At 33.5% G+C, this 22,376-nt stretch overlaps 1 long non-coding RNA gene across 1 annotated transcript; it reads left to right on the forward strand.

The window, feature by feature from the left end:
• Positions 1-1,479: 1,479 nt before the first annotated feature.
• LOC143243126 (uncharacterized) lies at positions 1,480-15,297 on the forward strand. The gene is made up of 3 exons (XR_013023922.1): positions 1,480-1,621; positions 14,061-14,220; positions 15,092-15,297. It is a non-coding gene; the product is annotated as an uncharacterized LOC143243126 (long non-coding RNA).
• The last annotated feature ends 7,079 nt before the right edge of the window (positions 15,298-22,376 follow it).

The following is a 22,376-nucleotide window of genomic DNA, read 5'->3' on the forward strand; positions in this document are numbered from 1 at the left end:
ATTCACTATGGTTCTACATAAGTACCTTGAACAATTCACTATGATTCTACATAAGTACCTTTAACAATTCACTGTGGTTCTACATAAGTACCTTGAACAAGTCGCTGTGGTTCTACACAAGCACCTTGAACAATTCCCTATGGTTCTACATAAGTATCTTGAACAATTCACTATGGTTCTACATAAATACCTTAGATAATTCACTGTGCTTCTACATAAGTACCTTGAACAATTCACTATGATTCTACATAAGTACCTTTATCATTTCCCTATGGTTCTACATAAGTACCTTGAACAATTCCCTATGGTTCTACATAAGTATCTTGAACAATTCACTATGGTTCTACATAAGTACCTTGAACAATTCCCTATGGTTCTACATAAGTACCTTGAACAATTCACCGTGGTTCTATATAAGTATCTTGAACAATTTACCGTGGTTCCACATAAGTATCTTGAACAATTCCCTATGGTTCTACATAAGTACTTTGAACAATTCCCTATGGTTCTACATAAGTACCTTGAACAATTCCCTATGGTTCTACATAAGTACTTTGAACAATTCACTGTGGTTCTACATAAGTACCTTGAACAATTCACCGTGATTCCACATAAGTACCTTGAACAATTCACTGTGATTCTACATAAGCACCTTGAACAATTCACTATGGTTTTACATAAGTTAAACAATTCCCTATAATTTTACATAAGTACCTTGAACATCAATGTAAGTGCATTAAACAATTCCCTATGGTTCTACATAAGTTAAACAATTCCCTATAATTTTACATAAGTACCTTGAACATCAATGTAAGTGCATTAAACAATTCCCTATGGTTCTACATAAGTTAAACAATTCCCTATAATTTTACATAAGTACCTTGAACATCAATGTAAGTGCATTAAACAATTCCCTATGATTTTATGCAAAGAGCCCCTCGGTGGCATAGCGGGATGTCTGCGAATTTACACTGTTAGAAATCGGTTCTCGATATACATTGTGTAACTTTGTATCTTCAAAAGCAAATTGAACAAGTCCCTACAATTTTGTTTAATTATATTAACAGTTTCCAATAAAGTACAATAAACAATTTATTGTCACGTTACGTAAATATATTAAACATTTTCCCATGTTGTTAATTATGAACACAAAATAATTCTCTACCATTTTACACGAGTATCTTAAACAATTCGTTCGAAGCTATCTCGTGCAAGTTTTCTAAAAATAAAGCATTTAAAAATAATGTTTGCAATGGACCTTTAGATACCAAAACTTGTTGCAACCATAACTTGTATTTCATAAGCATTTATTGTAGATATGAATTTTAAACAATAAAGCAAAAAGCTTGTTTCATCCGAACAAACAACGAAACGTCCGAGATGATACTGTACCACAAGAAACGACAATGAATCTTAAACGGGTTAAGTTCTTTCACCCCGTGGGACGCGCTCAGAGAGCTTGACTCTTGGGGTATATAAAGTTGGATCTCGTGCACTGCCATCCGGCTATCTGTTGAGCAGGAAAGAAAACGCATGTCGACTCCATCATGTCTACACTGACAATCTTCGCTGTCTTTCTCCTGACTTTGATTTGTCACTTCGATACTTCCGTCGGAAAAAGGTGATTATGAATTTCATGTTGAGATGTTTTTATGCTAAAACTTTCTTGTCGTGTAGAAAACTAAAATGATATTTTACAGAGTTCAGTGTGTTTCTGTAAAACACCTGCCAGATAAAATCTAGAAACTGAAACAACAGGTAGATGGTTCTGATAAGTACAGAACTGACAGTCTGGGAAGAGGATAAAACTATCTAACTGAAATGTAATGTTAATGCACAGATGCATGTCTGACCTGCATAGCAGAAAGGTTGAAGCTCAAACGTCTTAGTCGATTAAATCGTAGAAGTAATTTTGTTTCCAATGCTCCTTGTTCTCTTAATTTTAAATGACTGATGTTCAAGTGTTGTATTTTAAAGTGTAATCAGATTATTATAAATAAAAAAGTTTAAATATATTTCAAAAGAACATCAAAACCGCAATATTTCATAAGAATAAAATCCAGGAGGCGCTGTATCCACCACGGAGATTCATCCTCCGATTGTCGCTGAGCAACAAGGACCGAAGGTTTCACTCATCTTATCCTTCCATATGAAGGACGTAATCAGTAGACCATCACTTCATGTATCTCACAAAAACATAAAACACAGTTTCTGATACGAATAATGAATATTATAAACTGCTGTCATTATATCCGTTTAAATACCTGTATACCAGTCCACTATGTTTTTGGATATTTGTTATATACCAGTCCACTATGTTTTTGGATATTTGTTATATACCAGTCCACTATGTTTTTAAATATTTGTTATACACCAATCCACTATGTTTTTGGATATTTGTTATATACCAGCCCACCATGTTTTTGGATATTTGTTATATACCAGTCCACTATGTTTTTGGATATTTGTTATATACCAGTCCACTAAGTTTTTGGATATTTGTTATATACCAGCCCACCATGTTTTTGGATATTTGTTATATACCAGCCCACCATGTTTTTGGATATTTGTTATATACCAGTCCACTATGTTTTTGGATATTTGTTATATACCAGTCCACTATGTTTTTGGATATTTTTATACACCAGTCCACTATGTTTTTGGATATTTGTTATATACCAGACCACCATGTTTTTGGATATTTTTATACACCAGTCCACTATGTTTTTTAAATATTTGTTATATACCAGCCTACCATGTTTTTAGATATTTGTTGTATACCAGTCCACTATGTGTTTAGATATTTCTTATATACCAGTCCAATACATTTGTTATATACCAGTCCAAGATATTTGTTATATACCAGTCCAAGATATTTGTTATATACCAGCCCAAGATACTTGTTATATATCAGTTCAAGATATTTGTTATATACCAGTCCACAATGTTTTTGGATATTTATTATATACCAGTCCACTATGTTTTTTAGATATTTGTTGTATACCAGTCCACTATGTTTTTAGATATTTGTTATATACCAGTCCAATATATTTGTTATATACCAGTCCACAATCTTTTTGGATATTTGTTATATACTAGTCCACTATGTTTTTGGATATTTGTTATATACCAGTCCACTATGTTTTTGGATATTTGTTTTACCAGTCCACTATGGATATTTGTTATATACCAGTCCACTATGTTTTTGGATATTTGTTATATACCAGTCCACTATGTTTTTTGGATATTTGTTATATACCAGTCCACTATGTTTTTGGATATTTGTTATATACCAGCCCACCATGTTTTTGGATATTTGTTATATACCAGCCCACCATGTTTTTGGATATTTGTTATATACCAGTCCACTATGTTTTTGGATATTTGTTATATACCAGTCCAATATGTTTTTGGATATTTTTATACACCAGTCCACTATGTTTTTGGATATTTTTATACACCAGTCCACTATGTTTTTGGATATTTGTTATATACCAGACCACCATGTTTTTGGATATTTTTATACACCAGTCCACTATGTTTTTAGATATTTGTTATATACCAGTCCACTATGCTTTTGGATATTTGTTATATACCAGTCCACTATGTTTTTTAGATATTTGTTATATACCAGCCTACCATGTTTTTAGATATTTGTTGTATACCAGTCCACTATGTGTTTAGATATTTGTTATATACCAGTCCAATATATTTGTTATATACCAGTCCAAGATATTTGTTATATACCAGTCCAAGATATTTGTTATATACCAGCCCAAGATACTTGTTATATATCAGTCCAAGATATTTGTTATATACCAGTCCACAATGTTTTTGGATATTTATTATATACCAGTCCACTATGTTTTTAGATATTTGTTGTATACCAGTCCACTATGTTTTAGATATTTGTTATATACCAGTCCAAGATATTTGTTATATACCAGTCAAGATATTTGTTGTATACCAGTCCACTATGTTTTTAGATATTTGTTATATACCAGTCCAATATATTTGTTATATACCAGTCCACAATCTTTTTGGATATTTGTTATATACCAGTGTACTATGTTTTTAGATATTTGTTATATACCAGTCTACTATGTTTTTAGATATTTGTTATATACCAGTCTACTATGTTTTTAGATATTTGTTGTATACCAGTCCACTATGTTTTTAGATATTATATTTAGATATAATATATTTAGATATTATTTGTTATATACCAGTCCAAGATATTTGTTGTATACCAGTCCACTACGTTTTTAGATATTTGTTATATACCAGTCCAAGATATTTGTTATATACCAGTCCACTATGTTTTTGGATATTTGTTATATACCAGTCCAAGATATTTGTTATATACCAGTCCACTATGTTTTTGGATATTTGTTATATACCAGTCCACTATGTTTTTAGATATTTGTTATATACCAGTCTACTATGTTTTAGATATTTGTTGTATACCAGTCCACTATGTTTTTAGATATTATATTTAGATATTATTTGTTATATACCAGTCCAAGATATTTGTTGTATACCAGTCCACTACGTTTTTATATATTTGTTATATACCAGTCCAAGATATTTGTTATATACCAGTCCACTATGTTTTTGGATATTTGTTATATACCAGTCCACCATGTCTTTTAGATATTTGTTATATACCAGTCCACTATGTTTTTGGATATTTGTTATATACCAGTCCACTATGTTTTTAGATATTTGTTATATACCAGTCTACTATGTTTTTAGATATTTGTTGTACACCAGTCCACTAAGTTTTTAAATATTTGTTATATACCAGTCCAAGACATTTGTTATATACCAGTCCACTATGTTTTTAGATATTTGTTATATACCAGTCTACTATGTTTTTAGATATTTGTTGTATACCAGTCCATTAAGTTTTTAAATATTTGTTATATACCAGTCCAAGATATTTGTTATATACTAGTCCGAGACATTTGTTATATACAAGTCCAAGACATTTGTTATATACCAGTCCACTATGTTTTAGGTTATTTGTTATATACCAGTCCACTATGTTTTAGGTTATTTGTTATATACCAGTCCACTATGAAAACAATAAGTGGTGTACCAAAGGTTTTATGAACGTGTCATTCCTGTAATTAACATGTTTAATAGATCAGACAAGAAACCAGCTTAGTTATTATCCAGATATTCAGTACCTCCAGATGTGCATATAAGAAGTTGTAATGAGCCTGATTTAGATGTTCAGTACATCCAGTTCCCATCTCAACAAACATGCCATCGGGGTCGTTATAATATGACACTCAATCCCACTATTCGTTAATAAAAGCGTAGCCCAAGAGTTAACGGTGGGTGGTGATGACAAGCTGTCTTCCCTCCAGTCTTACAATGCAAAATTAGAAACGCGGATAGCCCTCGTGTAAATTTGCGCTAAATTTTAAAACAAACAAACAGTACATCTAGGTGTGCAAATAAGAAATTGTAATACACCTGATTTAGATATTCAGTACATCCAGGTATACATACAAGAAGTTGTTATACACCTGGCTTGAATGTTCAGTACATCTAGGTGTGCATATCAAGAAATTGTAATGAAACTGGCTTGAATGTTCAGTACATCTAGGTGTACATATCAAGAAGTTGTAATAAACCTGGCTTGAATGTTCAGTACATCTAGGTGTACATATCAAGAAGTTGTAATAAACCTGGCTTGAATGTTCAGTACATCTAGGTGTACATATCAAGAAGTTGTAATAAACCTGGCTTGAATGTTCAGTACATCTAGGTGTGCATATCAAGAAGTTGTAACGAACCTGGCTTGAATGTTCAGTACATCTAGGTGTGCATATCAAGAAGTTGTAATGAAACTGGCTTGAATGTTTAGTACATCTAGGTGTGCATATCAAGAAGTTGTAACGAACCTGGCTTGAATGTTCAGTACATCTAGATGTACATATCAAGAAGTTGTGACGAACCTGGCTTGAATGTTCAGTACATCTAGGTGTGCATATCAAGAAGTTGTAACGAACCTGGCTTGAATGTTCAGTACATCTAGGTGTGCATATCAAGAAGTTGTAATGAAACTGGCTTGAATGTTCAGTACATCTAGGTGTGCATATCAAGAAGTTGTAACGAACCTGGCTTGAATGTTCAGTACATCTAGGTGTACATATCAAGAAGTTGTAACGAACCTGGCTTGAATGTTCAGTACATCTAGGTGTGCATATCAAGAAGTTGTACGAACCTGAATGTTCAGCACATCTGGGTGTACATATCAAGAAGATGTAACGAACCTGGCTTGAATGTTCAGTACATCTAGGTGTACATATCAAGAAGTTGTAATGAACCTGGCTTGAATGTTCAGTACATCTAGGTGTACATATCAAGAAGTTGTAACTAACCTGGCTTGAATGTTCAGTACATCTAGGTGTGCATATAAAGAAGTTGTAACGAACCTGGCTTGAATGTTCAGTACATCTAGGTGTACATATCAAGAAGTTGTAACGAACCTGGCTTGAATGTTCAGTACATCTAGGTGTACATATCAAGAAGTTGTAACGAACCTGGCTTGAATGTCCAGTACATCTAGGTGTACATATCAAGAAGTTGTAACGAACCTGGCTTGAATGTTCAGTACATCTGGGTGTGCATATCAAGAAGTTGTGACGAACCTGGCTTGAATGTTCAGCACATCTGGGTGTGCATATCAAGAAGTTGTAACGAACCTGGCTTGAATGTCCAGCACATCTAGGTGTACATATCAAGAAGTTGTAACGAACCTGGCTTGAATGTTCAGTACATCTAGGTGTGGATATCAAGAACTTGTAACGAACCTGGCTTGAATGTCCAGTACATCTAGGTGTACATATCAAGAAGTTGTAACGAACCTGGCTTGAATGTTCAGTACATCTAGGTGTGGATATCAAGAACTTGTATCTAGGTGTACATATCAAGAAGTTGTAACGAACCTGGCTTGAATGTTCAGTACATTTAGGTGTGCATATCAAGAAGTTGTAATGAACCTGGCTTGAATGTTTTGTACATCTAAGTGGAAACAACTAAAAAATGTTAATAGTGTTATTCGGATGTTTAATTGTTTGTTTTGAATTAAGCACATAGCTACACAATGGGCTATCTGTGCTCTGTCCACCACAGGTATTTAAACCTGATTTTTAGTCTAGAAGTCTGCAGATATACCACTGTGCCACTGGGGCAGGATGTTTAATATACGTGCGTGAATACTTTAAAAATAATATGTTTGAGACAACATTACTAAATATTTCTGATTCAGTGTTCATGATCTGAAATCTTAGACTTTTTGCTGTATATGTTTAAGTGTCTGTACACTCTATTTGGAATACGAGAAAGTTTCTATCTCTAAAAGTGTTTTAATTTGTTATGAAGAACGATTTAGGGTTTAAAATCAATACCTTTTTTTCAGTTGTTTCAAAACACTAGTTTCTAATTTTAGAATTATAGTAGATAATTTGAGACGTGTTGATTAATCTTCAGGTAAACATATAATGGACTAGAGCACCGTGATGGTTTTGAAAGTGAATGAATTTATTCATTTATCACGAGCTCGGTAGTTTTCTTTCGCACATATTTCTAGATTTTTATAGAAGACTGAAACTTCTGTATGTATTTCGGACAAGACAGGCGACAATATTTTTATTTAAAACTGGAGCTAATTTATTTCAATTTTCATCGTCATCTTACGAAAAGAAGACAATATCTGTAATGTGAAGAAACTCGAAAAGAATCCATAAAAAATATTAACCACTTTACTTCTTACACTTGTTTATTCGTGCGAAATGGTATTTTATCAAATCATCAGTAAAATATAAAATGACCTAAAGATAATTCATCTTCTTTTCTTCTGGACTTTCCAAGGTTATCAGGTCATTATCTCGAAATTCATACTGCTTGTACCAGTCAAGGACAAGACTTTAGAGCCGTTCTTTATCGCTAGGATCACAAGCAAGTTTCAGTGTGTGTTAAAGAGATAGAACGATTCTGTTAACCAAGGACAGATGGGGTTGATACCCGAAGAACAGGTTTTTCCAGCAGTTCCACGTGCCACCTTATCCCCTTGACAACACACCAATGGAGAGTAAAAATGACGATTTATTTTATAGGACAGGTTATTTCCAACGCCAATGAATGAGAAATGGCGTTCGTCTTTATACAGTTGGATAGATAGATGAAAGAAACATAGGAATATTTAGAACAATGCTTGCAAATAATAGTTTTATTACGTATCGTAAAGAATGGAATTATGAATGTTAGAAGTACTGTGTTATATTCGAAAAGTTACCCTTCACCCATTCTTCGTCACCTGGAAACTACTGCTTCACGTTCGTAGCGATAAGAAACGCGTTTTATGAATACAAAAAACGCGTTTCATGGATACAAACCAATCGCAACACATGAGTAATAATGGTTAAGAAGAAACAGTTGAACGACATTTAACTCTGAAGAAAGCTTTCAATGTTGAAATTGTTGTGAACTAAAATTCCACATTAAAAGCGCCATCTGGTGTGTTTTTAAATAACAGACACGTTTATGAATTATAAAATGTACAATGAACATTTTAAATAAGTACAATACGTGTTGGTTCATTTCTCTGCCATCACAATTAACGACTTTACAACAAGTTTAACACAGTAACAAATGTATCACGTCTTGATACGTTGTACACTTGTTATCGTGTGAATCTTGTACTAAACTTTACTTTGTTACCAGTTCAAGTCTTTAAATTTTATTTGTACCAAAGTGGGTTTCTCGTCATCAAATTTAAAAGTGTATATTAAAGATATAGCCGTGAAAAGAAATCAACGCACTAGATAAGACCTATAAAATAAAACATTTGTTTAAAAGTAAAGCCACTTTGAATTATTTGCTTTGTTCACCACGAGAAATCAACTTTTAGATTTTCTGTTTGACCTAAGTTTTTTAGAGAACCTAAAATACAATTTATTATACCTAGCACGAGACGTAGAATTTAATATTGTATAATATGATAAATATATTGGAACTTATAGTAATAGTCTTTCTTCTCGTTGTTAATAGTAATTTAAAGGGTTATGATTTCTTCGTGGATATGGTCCAAGTGTAACACGATATTTAAATGCCAGACTGGATCTGTATCGAACTATAGTTGTAGAGTGACGATCAAATCACACCGTTCGCCCAAGTTGTATGAGTGACGATCAAATCACACTGTTCGATATTAGCGTAGCCCAAGAAGTGGCAGTGGATAGGATGAACTAGCTGTCTTCCATCTAGCTTACTATTCACAAGTAAGGGACAACTAGCGGAGATGGCTGTCACAAGTAAGGGACAATTAGCGGAGATGGCTGTCACAAGTAAGGGACAACTAGCGCGGATGGCTGTCACAAGTAAGGAACAACTAGCGCGGATGGCTGTCACAAGTAAGGGACAACTAGCGCGGATGGCTGTGTAAGTAAGGGACAACTAGCGGAGATGGCTGTCACAAGTAAGGGACAACTAGCGGAGATGGCTGTCACAAGTAAGGGATAACTAGCGCGGATGGCTGTCACAAGGGACAACTAACGCGGATGGCTGTCACAAGTAAGGGACAACTAGCGGAGATGGCTGTCACAAGTAAGGGACAACTAACGCGGATGGCTGTCACAAGTAAGGGACAACTAGCGCGGATGGCTGTCACAAGTAAGGGACAACTAGCGGAGATGGCTGTCACAAGTAAGGGACAACTAGCGGAGATGGCTGTCACAAGTAAGGGACAACTAGCGGAGATGGCTGTCACAAGTAAGGGACAACTAGCGGAGATGGCTGTCACAAGTAAGGGACAACTAGCGCGGATGACTGTCACAAGTAAGGGACAACTAGCGGAGATGACTGTCGAAAATCTTCAACTAACAATACCACCCTTCTTCTGGATGTCAATACTAATCGAAAGAGACAGTCTTTTGATCTGGAGGGTAACAGTAACACATGAGGATATTCCTTCCTTCTAAAGAGTACTACTAACACATGACTAATACTAACACATGAGGATATTCCTTCCTTCTGGAGACTAATGCTAACACATGAGGATATTCCTTCCTTCTGGAGACTAATACTAACACATGAGAATATTTCTTCCTTCTGGAGACTAATAGTAACACATGAGAATATTCCTTTCTTCTAGAGGGTAATAGTAACACATGAGGATATTCCTTCCTTCTGAAGACTAATAGTAACACATGAGGGTATTTCTTCCTTCTAGAGGATAATAGTAACACATGAGGAGATTCCTTCCTTCTGGAGAGTAATACTAACACATGAGATTATTCCTTCCTTCTAGAGGGTAATACTAACACATGAGGATATTCCTTCCTTCTAGAGGGTGATAGTAACACTTGAGGATATTCCTTCTTTCTAGAGGATAATAGTAAGATTAAGTTGATGTGCAATTTCGGTAATTTTTGAAAGTCAAACTGTATATCCATCTCTGCCCTTGGTGAAGGTCCGATAGATCCAATGAAAGTATGCAAGTAAAAGCGAACTCTTAGTCCATAATTTACTTTCTGTTTGAAGCCCTTGTAATTCACTTTAAATGTCTTATATGAAATGTTTTGCTGGTTATTTTAAGAATACTACATTTGTACAGATATTTTCTCTTAGAAACGCAGAAAATACCCACAAATTGGATAAAAATGAAAAAAAAAAAACTGTTGTGAGACTGACAGTAGATCAGAAGTAAGATGTTGAGTCGAGGAACTTGTTAGAAATGGCAAAGTAGCTGGATCATTTCTTGTTCAAAGCAGACTATTTTACAGTAGAGATGTGGTTAAGATTTCTACTGTCTGAATTTAGTACATTTAATGTATTAAATATAACCATAATCTTGAATTTTACATCTGTAGAAATATATATTCTACATCAAGATGTAAGAAATATCCTAAAAAATAGTTTAATTATGAACTACTTCTAATTCAGGCTTAAGTGGTTATTCTAACCCTCGTATAAACCAAAAGTTAACCAGGAAGGAATGGAAATTTAAACACCAGCAACAGCTTTATTATAGCTGGTTGTGTTGTAACTGTACAGTCTGGTTATTATGGAAAGTAAGCCGAAACGGTGAAACGTTTACTTACAATCTTAGACTTGTATAATTTTTTTGTGTGTTTTTTTAATATATGGGAAAGTTGAATATAAACTTTCGAACTACTGAGCCAGACTGACTGGGTTGATTAAATATTTTAACATGTCCACAGCCAGATACAATGTTTCTCTCAATATTAAATACTCACTGCACCGGTAAGGCTTAGTGAATATGTGAAGAGCACCTGTACCCCAATTCTCGCTCGGTAAAACTAGATAAGAGGGGTATTTCTTAATTATGGACGGTAATAGTAGTTGAAAGGTATATTCTTTTTGGAGGGTAATGATGACGTATGTGGTAAATACTTTCTTCTGGGTGGTAATGATATCATAAGGATATATTCCTTCGTTCTGGGTGGTAATAGTAAGATAAAGGAGATATACCTTCCTTCTGGGTGGTAATAGTAAGATAAAGGGATATTCCTTTTTTCTAGATGATAATAAATAATAGGTATGTTATTTCATTGCAGATAGTAACAGTAACTTAAAGGAATGTTCCTTCTTTCTAGACGGTAGGACTAATGTAAAAAGATATTTCTTCTTTCTGGTTGGCAGTAGTAACTTAAAGAAGTATTCTTTCGTTCTACATGGTGGCCCGTAAGTCCCTACTCATCCATATATCTTATGTATCCAGTGTATCTGTGTGCTGTCCCTCATTCTCGCTTCATAATATTATGGGACGACATGTTCTGTGAGACATTTTCCTCAACATAGCAGGGGTTATTGTTCCAAATGCCGCGGTAACAGCTGCCTTCAACTTATCATTAGTATTATGACGTTGTTTAGACACAATGTCCTTCATGTATCCCCAAAGAGAGTTATCACATGTTGTCAAATTCGGACTTCTTGAGGACCATTTCATGGGTGCCGGGGATGTTACAGAACCACGATCTATCCATTTGTCTGGAAAAGTGTCATTAAGATAATCTCACACAGTAAAGACATAATGAGCCGGAGCTTCATCTTATTGAAACCAAACCTCCTATCTGATTCCAAGTTCATCGAGTTTCGGTATAAACCATTGTTGTAACATGTTTATATATGAGTTATGGTTTACTGGCACGTCAAAGAAGTATGGTCCAATAACATGAGGCATATTAAGTGCTGCCCACATCATGACATGCGGAGTGTTATATTCAATTTCTTCATAATAATGAGGATTCTCCTTTGCCCAGAAGTAAACATTTCGTGCTCGACTCGAACGGTAAATTGCGCGTCCGTAAACATCACCTTTCCTTGAGAAGGGATCGTATTGAAGATTCGCAGTAACTCATCACATGCCAGGGTCCTATTTTCTCTATCAGCATCACTTAGTTCATTCACAAATGTGGGTCGCCATGCTTTAACTCCCATGTCCTTTTTCATAAAGGTCTGTATGGTTGCTCGCGGGACACCAAGTTCAGCTGATCTTTTCCTTGTTGACTCTAATGGTGAGTTAATTACTGACTCTTCCATACCAGCACATGACTCTACGTTTAACTGGTCTTCCTGAACGATGTGCATCCCATATTGCCAGTTTCAAACAATTTTCTCTCCCAATTTGACATTGTTTTCGTGTTGGTGGATCCTTATTGAATCTTTCTCTAAATTCGCCAGTTATTGTATCCAGGGTGTCACCAGTATTCTTGCGCTCATGTACCCACGTTTTTGTCAGAATACCCTTTTCAAGTTTAAATGGGCTTACATCGGCCATATTTCTCTAAAAAAAAAACAAATTTATAATACATGTGTAATTGAATATAACATAATAACATATGGATGTAATGGACTTACGGGCCACCCTGCAGACAGTTTTTCTCTGAGTTAATGGCCATTGCTTCGAAGAATTTCCTGAACAATTTCGAATTTTTCTTTTCGAATCTATTCCGATCACAATTACGTTTTCGACGTATATGTACTAACTGTATGCTGGATATAAGCTGATATTGCTGAAGAAAAGAAATTATACTCTATTAAAAGAAAATTGTCGTGATGTACTAGCAGAAATTCAGTAACGTAATTATATTTGTTAAACTGTTAACAACAGAAGGATCCGAATCCGTTATTTTCCTTGATCACCTGACATTAAAACTTCTTTGTCTGTCAAAGACAATTGAAAATATTTAGAAGCTAATAGAAATATTTAGATATTAATATATTGTCTTTCTTTCTTAAAAGAAAGGTTATAAGACTTCATACAATTAGCGTCGAAAAATAATTATATTTGGTTATATTGGTTTGGTTTTTGTCAGTGCAAAGCTGCTGAACAGACTAATTGTTCCCTGCCTATCACAGGTATCAAAACCTGAATTTTATCTTTTTACCATTGAATCATTGAGATAAAGTTATATCGTTATAAGACACGTAATGTATTGAAGTTTATAATTACCACCTAATTTAGGCTTGAGTTATAGATTTGATTGTATATTATTTAGACTTTATTTTAACAGTCTATTTTTTTTGTTCCGTGGCTTTAGCAGATCATAATTTCAATTCTCTTCCTTCTTTCTATATTTTCGAACTTTAGACTTTCTGTGGTTTGAAATAAACAGTTAACGAGAAAATTTCATTGTTAGCTCCTACTAGCCTTGCAAGCTCTACGACAGACGTTTATCTAATGGAACTTGTATGGTTTCATGTGCAAATAATTGTTTTGCTTAGAGACATACTTATGTCTTTTCATTCCTCGAAATTTTGGCTCAAAGCTGACATTGGTTTATTTTGTGTGTAATATGTGTTTATGTAATTTCATCACCGAAATGAGAAAGAAGAAATGAGCGATAAATTTAGCTGAAAAGCCTGAAACTCACCTTCTTGAAATTAAATATTTATAAAATCGTTATATATTTCAAAACTACATGAAGCTTATATTTCGATCTTGAAACAATTACTATGTGGTGTATATTTCCAAATGTGGTTCTAGTTATTGATTATTTATTGCGAATTTTTTCTTTCAGAGGTTTCATCCTCACAGCACCAAAAATTCTCACTTCTGGATCAACTCAACCACTGTCGTTAAATTTATTCAACATAAACGGAGACGGTACAGTTAGAATTGAATTACTTGTAGAAATGAAGACAAAGTCATAACTGAATATGAGGCTTTTGTCAAGAAAGGTGAGAAGAAATTGAAAAGTAAGAAAAGAAACTCACACTTAGAATTTTCAGAAAACGATAAGGACATTTTTTATATTAATTTTATTTGCCTTTCTATCTATTTTCTGAAACACGAAAACGGATGTTTTAATTTAGTTTACTTATTGATAGTGGAAATAAAAAATAATATCCTTAGCGTTTTGTGTTAAGTTAAAACAAAAAAGTACTCAAAATTGATTTCTAGGCCCATTAGTACAAGGGTGTTCAGTAAAAAAGCTATCAATTCTCATCTCTCCGAACTTGTTCACCTGAATGGTTGAAATATTCTTACGAAAGTAATGTCGATATTTTATTTTGTTTAACCACATTCTTCCTTTTACTCTGGCCCGGCATGGCCTAGCGTGCGACGCGTAATCCAGGCGTGCGCCCGCGTCGCGTAATCCGAGGGCCCTCGCCGTGGGGTGTATAATGTGATCGTCAATCCCACTATTCGTTGGTAAAAGAGTAGCCCAAGAGTTGGCGGTGGGTGGTGATGACTAGCTGCCTTCCCTCTAGTCTTACACTGCTAAATTAGGGACGGCTAGCACAGATAGCCTTCGAGTAGCTTTGTGCGAAATTCCCAAACAAACAAACAAACAAAACCTTTTTACTTTATATATATGTATATATACATATATATTAAAGATTTGTTTTCATTTTCACTAGATGTGAAATTGAAAAGAGAATCTGAAACGTAGAGGTCTAATGCATTTCTTCATTGGCTAATTCTCTACTTTCCGTTTGTTGAAAGCTTATCAGCATAGGTTGGGTGAACGAACTACAGAAATATTATTAGGCCTCTTATAACGCTGAAGTGTATGTCGTGCCTGATATTTTCGGTATTTTTATGCAGGTGTCACTCCATCCTTCTTTCTGGATGTTCCGGAGGAATCAGATGGCGGTAACAGTGGTCGACTAAGAATTACTGGAAAATTTGATGACGAGGACGGTGTTTACGTAATCAACAAAACGAAAGACATTAACCTTCGAAAACAAGATATAATTATATTTCTTCAAACAGACAAGCCAATATACAAACCTGGACAAACAGGTATAAACCGATAGTGTATAAAATCAGAGTACTATTTTTAATTTATATTTGTAATAATTACACTTTACGGTTATATTTTACGGAGTCAAATATCACCATTGTAGGTGTCAGTATCAGACAAGGTATGTGTTTTGTTTTTGACACTTGTATTTGAGTTAAATGTTTTCAGTGTTGCAGTCAAGAAAGTGAAAGAAGTAGACAGTGTGTTAATTAAACTATCGTTACACAAAGTAAGATGTTAAATATCGTACTTCCACTAACGGTTTCGTGATATCTTTTAGCGGATACAAAGCATCCTAACGAATAAGGGTAGAAAGATTTTGTTGGCCATGTGATCAGACAGATGAAGTGAATCAGAAATTGTATAATGAGATGGTAGTTGTTATTTATATGAATACTAATTAATACCTTTTATGAACAACTGATTTTAATTTTGATGTATGGAGTCTTAGTGTGGGACAGATATTTCTCCGCATATAAACTTTTGACTCTTCTATTTTTAGTTTTGTTATCTTCTGACAAAGATGTTATTGTAAGTTTTAAAATGTATGTATGTGGGGGGGGAGGTATGACATTGTCAGTTGGGATTAATATTTAATTACATGTTGATACAAGAATAATCTGAGATTAAATTTGTGATTAGTTAATTAGGATAATGATAAAGTGATGTGAGACATATTTGAAATTTTTTTTTTATTCAATATAGGCATGTTTCTAGAAACAAAAAGTTGGAAGATCAAAGCTAATTGGTGTAATAAAGACATAATGGAGAATTTTAAAGGGTAAATGTAATAAGCTTTATTTGACAGATAGGGTGGCTAGTATATAGAACTTTGGGAAAACTAAGAACTTGAGCAAAAATAAATTGAGATGCAGAAAGCTTATGAGAAATAGGTGGATAGACAAGTTTCTACAGGATAAAACAGGAATTTCAGGATCAGGTATGCATACATCTGTTTTCTTCATCAATGGGCAAGTAGGTACCTGATATATAAGAGTTTGCTAAACATATCACTCCTGTTTTTAAAGGGGTAGCTGACAGTTGCCTTGATACTATAGACCAGTTAGTTTTATTACTACAGTGGGAGAAAATTTAGAAGGTTTGATAAAGTGATGCTTCACAAAATTATAGAGTGAAATGTGACGTGGTTAAGTGATGAATAATATATTTAATATCATGTTAATATTCAGAATGCTATGATTTATCTAGATGATGGGTGTCATGTGCTCACATTTTTAAAAATTGTGTTTGGAGAACAAGTAGTTTAATTGAATTGTTATTAATAGAGTCCAGTAAAACTGGACCTTTGTTATAGTGGCCTCAGAGGTCAGTGTCTGTTTATTGTTATATATATTAATAATGTTAGTAGATATATAATTACTTAATATTGCTGATGACATGAATCTTTTGAGTAATTCTAGCTACATTGTGATAAGTGGTAAGTTGAATATATAACTGGTAGCTTACCTTGGGTTATGGTAAATAGAAGGAAACATTTTTGGGTTATTATAATTAGATTCACACGTTTAATGTATGTTGCAACCATTCAGTAGTTTGATGTAAAAATATCTTGTGATAGTGGTAGGTACATCATTCAAGCTGTTAAAGCAGTTGTGGTTAGTAAAGACAATGGAATTTTATGGTATATTTATAGACATGTTAATTACATGCTAAAAAAGATAAAATTACCTCAGTATGTACATTACATAACAGTTGAGGTTATTTAAGTTTATAAGATTGTCTTGGAGATCAGTAGATAGAGGTCTCAAATTCTTCTATGGTGGATTCTGAAGATAAGATGACAGCACACAATTTTAAGATTTGAGAAAAGTTAAATCAGTTAGCAGGATGGCTGACAGGTTGGAATCCAATTAAGCCAATTGGCAGGATTGCTCACAGACTGGTATCCAGTTAAGGCAAGTTAACAACATGGCTGACAGGTTGGAATCCAGTTAAGCCAATTGGCAGGATTGCTGACAGACTGGTATCCAGTTAAAGCAGTTGGAAGGATGGCTGACAGACTGGTATCCAGTTAAAGCAGTTGGAAGGATGGCTGACAGCCTGTGATCCAGTTAAGGTGGTAGACAGGATGGCTGACAAGCTGAAATCTAGTTAAGGCAGTTAACAGGATGGTTGACTAGTGGAATTAGCTGTACTTTAGAGAAATTTGAGGGGATTTTATGATGTTCTGAAAACAGTTAGGTGGGTTTACGTTTTCTGATTGGTTGTGTCTAAGGTAACCTTGAAGGACCAAATGATCCTTTGTTGTCTAAATATTACAACTTGCTCTACAGAAAGTATGCATATTAATTATTATTCACCTTTTGCATCATCTACCATGATTTATTATATATTATTAAATACCATTGTCAGTGATATTACACATTACATCAGTATTCAAGGGACTAAACCAGTAAACCATTGTTTTTATGAGTGATGCAGAAAAGCTGTGATAATTCTATAGTGTAAGCCAGGAGTCTAGTGGATTTACTTTATTTATTTCATTCAGCAGTGTTAGTCTAGTTTAGAATTGGTGTGTAATCTAGTTCTTACATACTGAAACAGAAAAGATTATAAGATCTCCCTACTGTTTCTAGATATTTGGAATATCTAATATTATTTGACAGCTCTAAGAAAATAATAAATGTATATATTGATGAGAAATGTTTGCATGTACCAAGTTTTGTAGTTAGATTTTAATTTTGTCTTTGAATATACCATAAATAACAATTCTTTTTTTTTTAATCTTATAGTTAAGTTTCGGTTTTGCGGGTTTTAAGCACTTGTTTGAAGTCTATTGGTGATAAAGGGTTAGTGCTTGTTTTATTTTTGAATGTTGATTGTCAGAACAGTATCTGCACTGAATGTAGTTACATGTGTTTTATTGATGGTTTTATAACGGATTTCTTTTGAATGTTGTTAGTTATTATTACAGTCAGAAATTGATGTAAATTTGATTTGGGAAAAGTTGTATATCAGTTGAGGGTTTTCCTCTTGTCTTGATACGTGTGTAACATTAGAAACCTAACTTATATATTGAACTGTGTTTTATCAGTTTATTCTTTGTTTTTAGAAAACAATTGGAATGGTACATATAATGATAACCATTGAGAACAGAAGTAGAAAATATGAAACCTAAAGTAGTTAAAATTAGTAGAAGCAACAGTGGAATGAATCACATAAATAATCGTAGTTTCATTAAAGTATCCCCACCGAAAAAATGTGACCATAAAAACATAACTTGTTTCTCAGTTATAATCTGACCAGAAGTATCATTTAACTGTTATTTTGTGAAGTTAGAGGAACTACCAGCAACTGATGGTAAAAACAAAACTTCCACTTTGTTTAAAATCCTGTGTAGTGACTACATTTGGCTGCTGTACATGTCGTGGAGACAAAAGTGTCTCTCTTTCACTTTATTATGTTTTCTTTATTAAAATTTCATTAGTAATAACTAACATTAACTTGAATCATTCAACTTTTCTATCTCATTATGATGAAATTGCATAACGACTATAGGTAGACAGAATATAACGACTGAATTATTGGGATTAGGTACACGCTACAGTTCTGAACGTCTGAAGTCACCTTTTAAAATGGTTTCATTATCAGTATTTGGATTCAGAAAAAGAAATAGATGAACTTGGTTACTGATGTAAAAATCAGTTTCTTTGTATTTGTTCCCAAACATTTCACGATAAAGCTACAATAATTTAGAAATCCTATAATTGTTTTAAAGCAACTTTAACCTGAAAAGTGCATGTGTGTATCGCGTGTCTTAAATACTCTCACATGAGGGACTGTGGAAGTTAAACAAGAATGGATTGATGAAATGAATTGTATACAAATTATATTTAGTATCTTGAATTTTTTAAATTCTTGTCAGTTGACAACTGTTGGTTAAATAACATGGTATACTTGTATATGATGGTTTTCAACTTTTGATGAGTATTTTTAACCCTAAAGTATAAATTGTGACACTTTATTCCTTTTTCTTCCACATAATTGGATGCCTTCAGACTTTATTGTAGTGCAGCAGATTAATGTTGAATCTGACGAGGAACCAGTGCACTTAATTACATATGTAAATACATATGTGCATATTATTTTATTTTTTAGCAAGGACAGATATGGATAGATGATCCAGAAAACATACAGCACGGTAGCCCAGTGGTTAAATGTATCATTTGTTGATGGTAAGAAGAAATTCGTTGTTTTGCTTTGAACACATTAAACGTGCTATTTATTTTTATATATTTTATTAAATGTATAGTTCAGGCTCTTAGGTAGTAACTATTAGTGTTACATGTGCTTCCAAGTCATAAAAACAAGACATTTGATTATAGATCGCTGTTTGTATAACATATAACTGGATTGCCTAAAGGTTTATGTAACAATCTCTTCAAGGAATATTGAATGTACAATAGTAGAAGAACCACATTTGTGGTGTTTGTGTTTCATAAATAAAGTATTCTTTCTGTAATCTTAATTTTATTAACAGTAACATTTAATGTATCTGTTTTATTTTGGTTAATTTGTTGTTATTATGATATTAAGTGTAGCAGTTACCTGGAATTTGTAACGAATATATGGATTTATGACTAATTTGATCTTTCTGAGTTAACTAACCATTGAAATATAATTAGGTTATGGATGGAATATTACTAGCATGGAAGTTCCCTAATAACGAATTATGCATTCTGAATAAAATTCTGTAAGTAAAACTGAATGAATGGCATATTCTGATTATTTTATTCACGTTTAGTTGTGATCGATGCAAGTAGTTTGTTTTGATTTTCAGTCCCATAGAACATGTAAGGGATTTTGTAGAAGATTTGTCACATTCCATCTATAAGTTTCATATTCCTTATCTGATCATTAAAACACTTTGGAGAATGACTAATGTTGTAGTTTTATTGTGGCTATAATATGGATGTCGTAGTTTTATTGTGGCTATAATATGAATGTTGTAGTTTTATTGTGGCTATAATATGAATGTTGTAGTTTTAATTGTGGCTATAATATGAATGTTGTAGTTTTATTGTGCCTATAATATGGATGTTAATTAGTTTTATTGTGGCTATAATATGGATGCGTCATGTTTTATTGTGGCTATAATATGAACCATCGTAGTTTTATTATGGCTACATAATATGAATGTCGTAGTTTTTTTATTGTGCCTATAATATGAATGTCGTAGTTTTATTGTTGCCTATAATATGAATGTCGTAGTTTTATTGTGGCTATAATATGAGATGTAAAGTAGTTTTATTGTGGCTATAATATGAATATCGTAGTTTTATTGTGGCTATAATATGAATGCCGTAGTTTTATTGTGGCTATAATATGAAAAAGTTAAATTTCCTTTGAACTGTTTTGAAAAGAACAATAGGTAAGAGATATCTTGTATAACAATATATAATAAACAATCTAGGTCACCATTAACTATATTAATCTGTTCATTGTGGAGACACACTCTTTGTTTACCATGTAGTTATTAGGATAAGTTATTTTTTTAGATTTTTGTTTGCAGTGTTTGTTGTCTCTGAAGGGAATACTGACAGACTTATGTTTGTAGTTTTTGTTGTTTCTGAAGGGAATACTGACAGACTTATGTTTGTAGTTTTTGTTGTTTCTGAAGGGAATACTGACGGACTTATGTTTGTACTTTTTTGTTGTTTCTGAATGGAATACTGACAGACTTATGTCTGTAGTTTTATTATTTCTGAAGGGAATACTGACAGACTTGTTTGGAGTTTTTGTCATCCATGAAGGAATACTCACAAATGAATCATTGTAGTAATTTATGTACCTGGTTTTAAATAAATCTAAAAGTTAAAGAACTCATAAAATTATAACATTAATTAAAGAAATATTTATTTTTAATGTTTCTAACAAAAGTTGACAGCAACTTATCTGTAATGTCACTACTGTTTTCAGTCTCCTCTTGATATCAACCTTAGTTACTACCTATTTCAAATTAAATGAGTTAGGTAGTGAATACTCACTAAATCTGTTTTATTATCAACTTATTTGTACCTCATCCAAAGAAACAACACCAACTGATGTAGGCCATGCTTGTATTTGAGTATTTAAGTTTATTTTAGTCTGTCTGTAAAGTAGTAATCTTTAGGTCTTATGCAGTTACAACTAAATTAAATGTGGCAGTAATTTGTGGCTATATTGGATGTAAACATTATTTTAATGAAAACAAGGCCTACACTACACAATCACCCAGGTCTCCATTCATTTTCCTGAAAACTTACTGCTAGTAAATTAGACAATAGTATTCAAGTGAAGGTGTGTGTGAGACGTCAGTCTTGATACAACCTGAAAACTTACTAGTAAAATTAGACAACATAGTAGGAGGTGTGTAGAGATGTCAGTCTTGATACAACCTGAAAACTTACTAGTAAGATTAGGACAACATAGTGTAGTGAGAGAGATGTGTAGAGACATCGTCTTGATACAACCTGAAAACTTACTAGTAAATTAGACAACATAGTGAAGGTGTGTAGAGATGTCAGTCTTGATACAACCTGAAAACTTACTAGTAAATTAGACAACATAGTGAAGGTGTGTAGAGACGTCAGTCTTTACACACAACCTGAAAACTTACTAGTAAATTAGACAAACATAAGTGAAGGTGAAGGTGTGTAGAGATGTCAGTCTTGATACAACCTGAAAACTTACTAGTAAATTAGACAACATAGTGTGTGAGACGTCAGTCTTGATACAACCCTGAAAACTTACTAGTAAATTAGACAACATAGTGAAGGTGTGTAGAGATGTCAGTCTTGATACAACCTGAAAACTTACTAGTAAATTAGACAACATAGTGAAGGTGTGTAGAGACGTCAGTCTTGATACAACCTGAAAACTTACTAGTAAATTAGACAACATAGTGAAGGTGTGTAGAGATGTCAGTCTTGATAATACAACCTGAAAACTTACTGATACAACCTGAAAATTAGAATTAGACAACATAGTGAAGGTGTGTAGAGACGTCAGTCTTGATACAACCTGAAAACTTACTAGTAAATTAGACAACATAGTGAAGGTGTGTAGAGATGTCAGTCTTGGATA

This window comes from Tachypleus tridentatus, unplaced genomic scaffold (assembly GCF_004210375.1).
Source record: "Tachypleus tridentatus isolate NWPU-2018 unplaced genomic scaffold, ASM421037v1 Hic_cluster_2, whole genome shotgun sequence".
Lineage (NCBI taxonomy): Eukaryota > Metazoa > Arthropoda > Merostomata > Xiphosura > Limulidae > Tachypleus > Tachypleus tridentatus.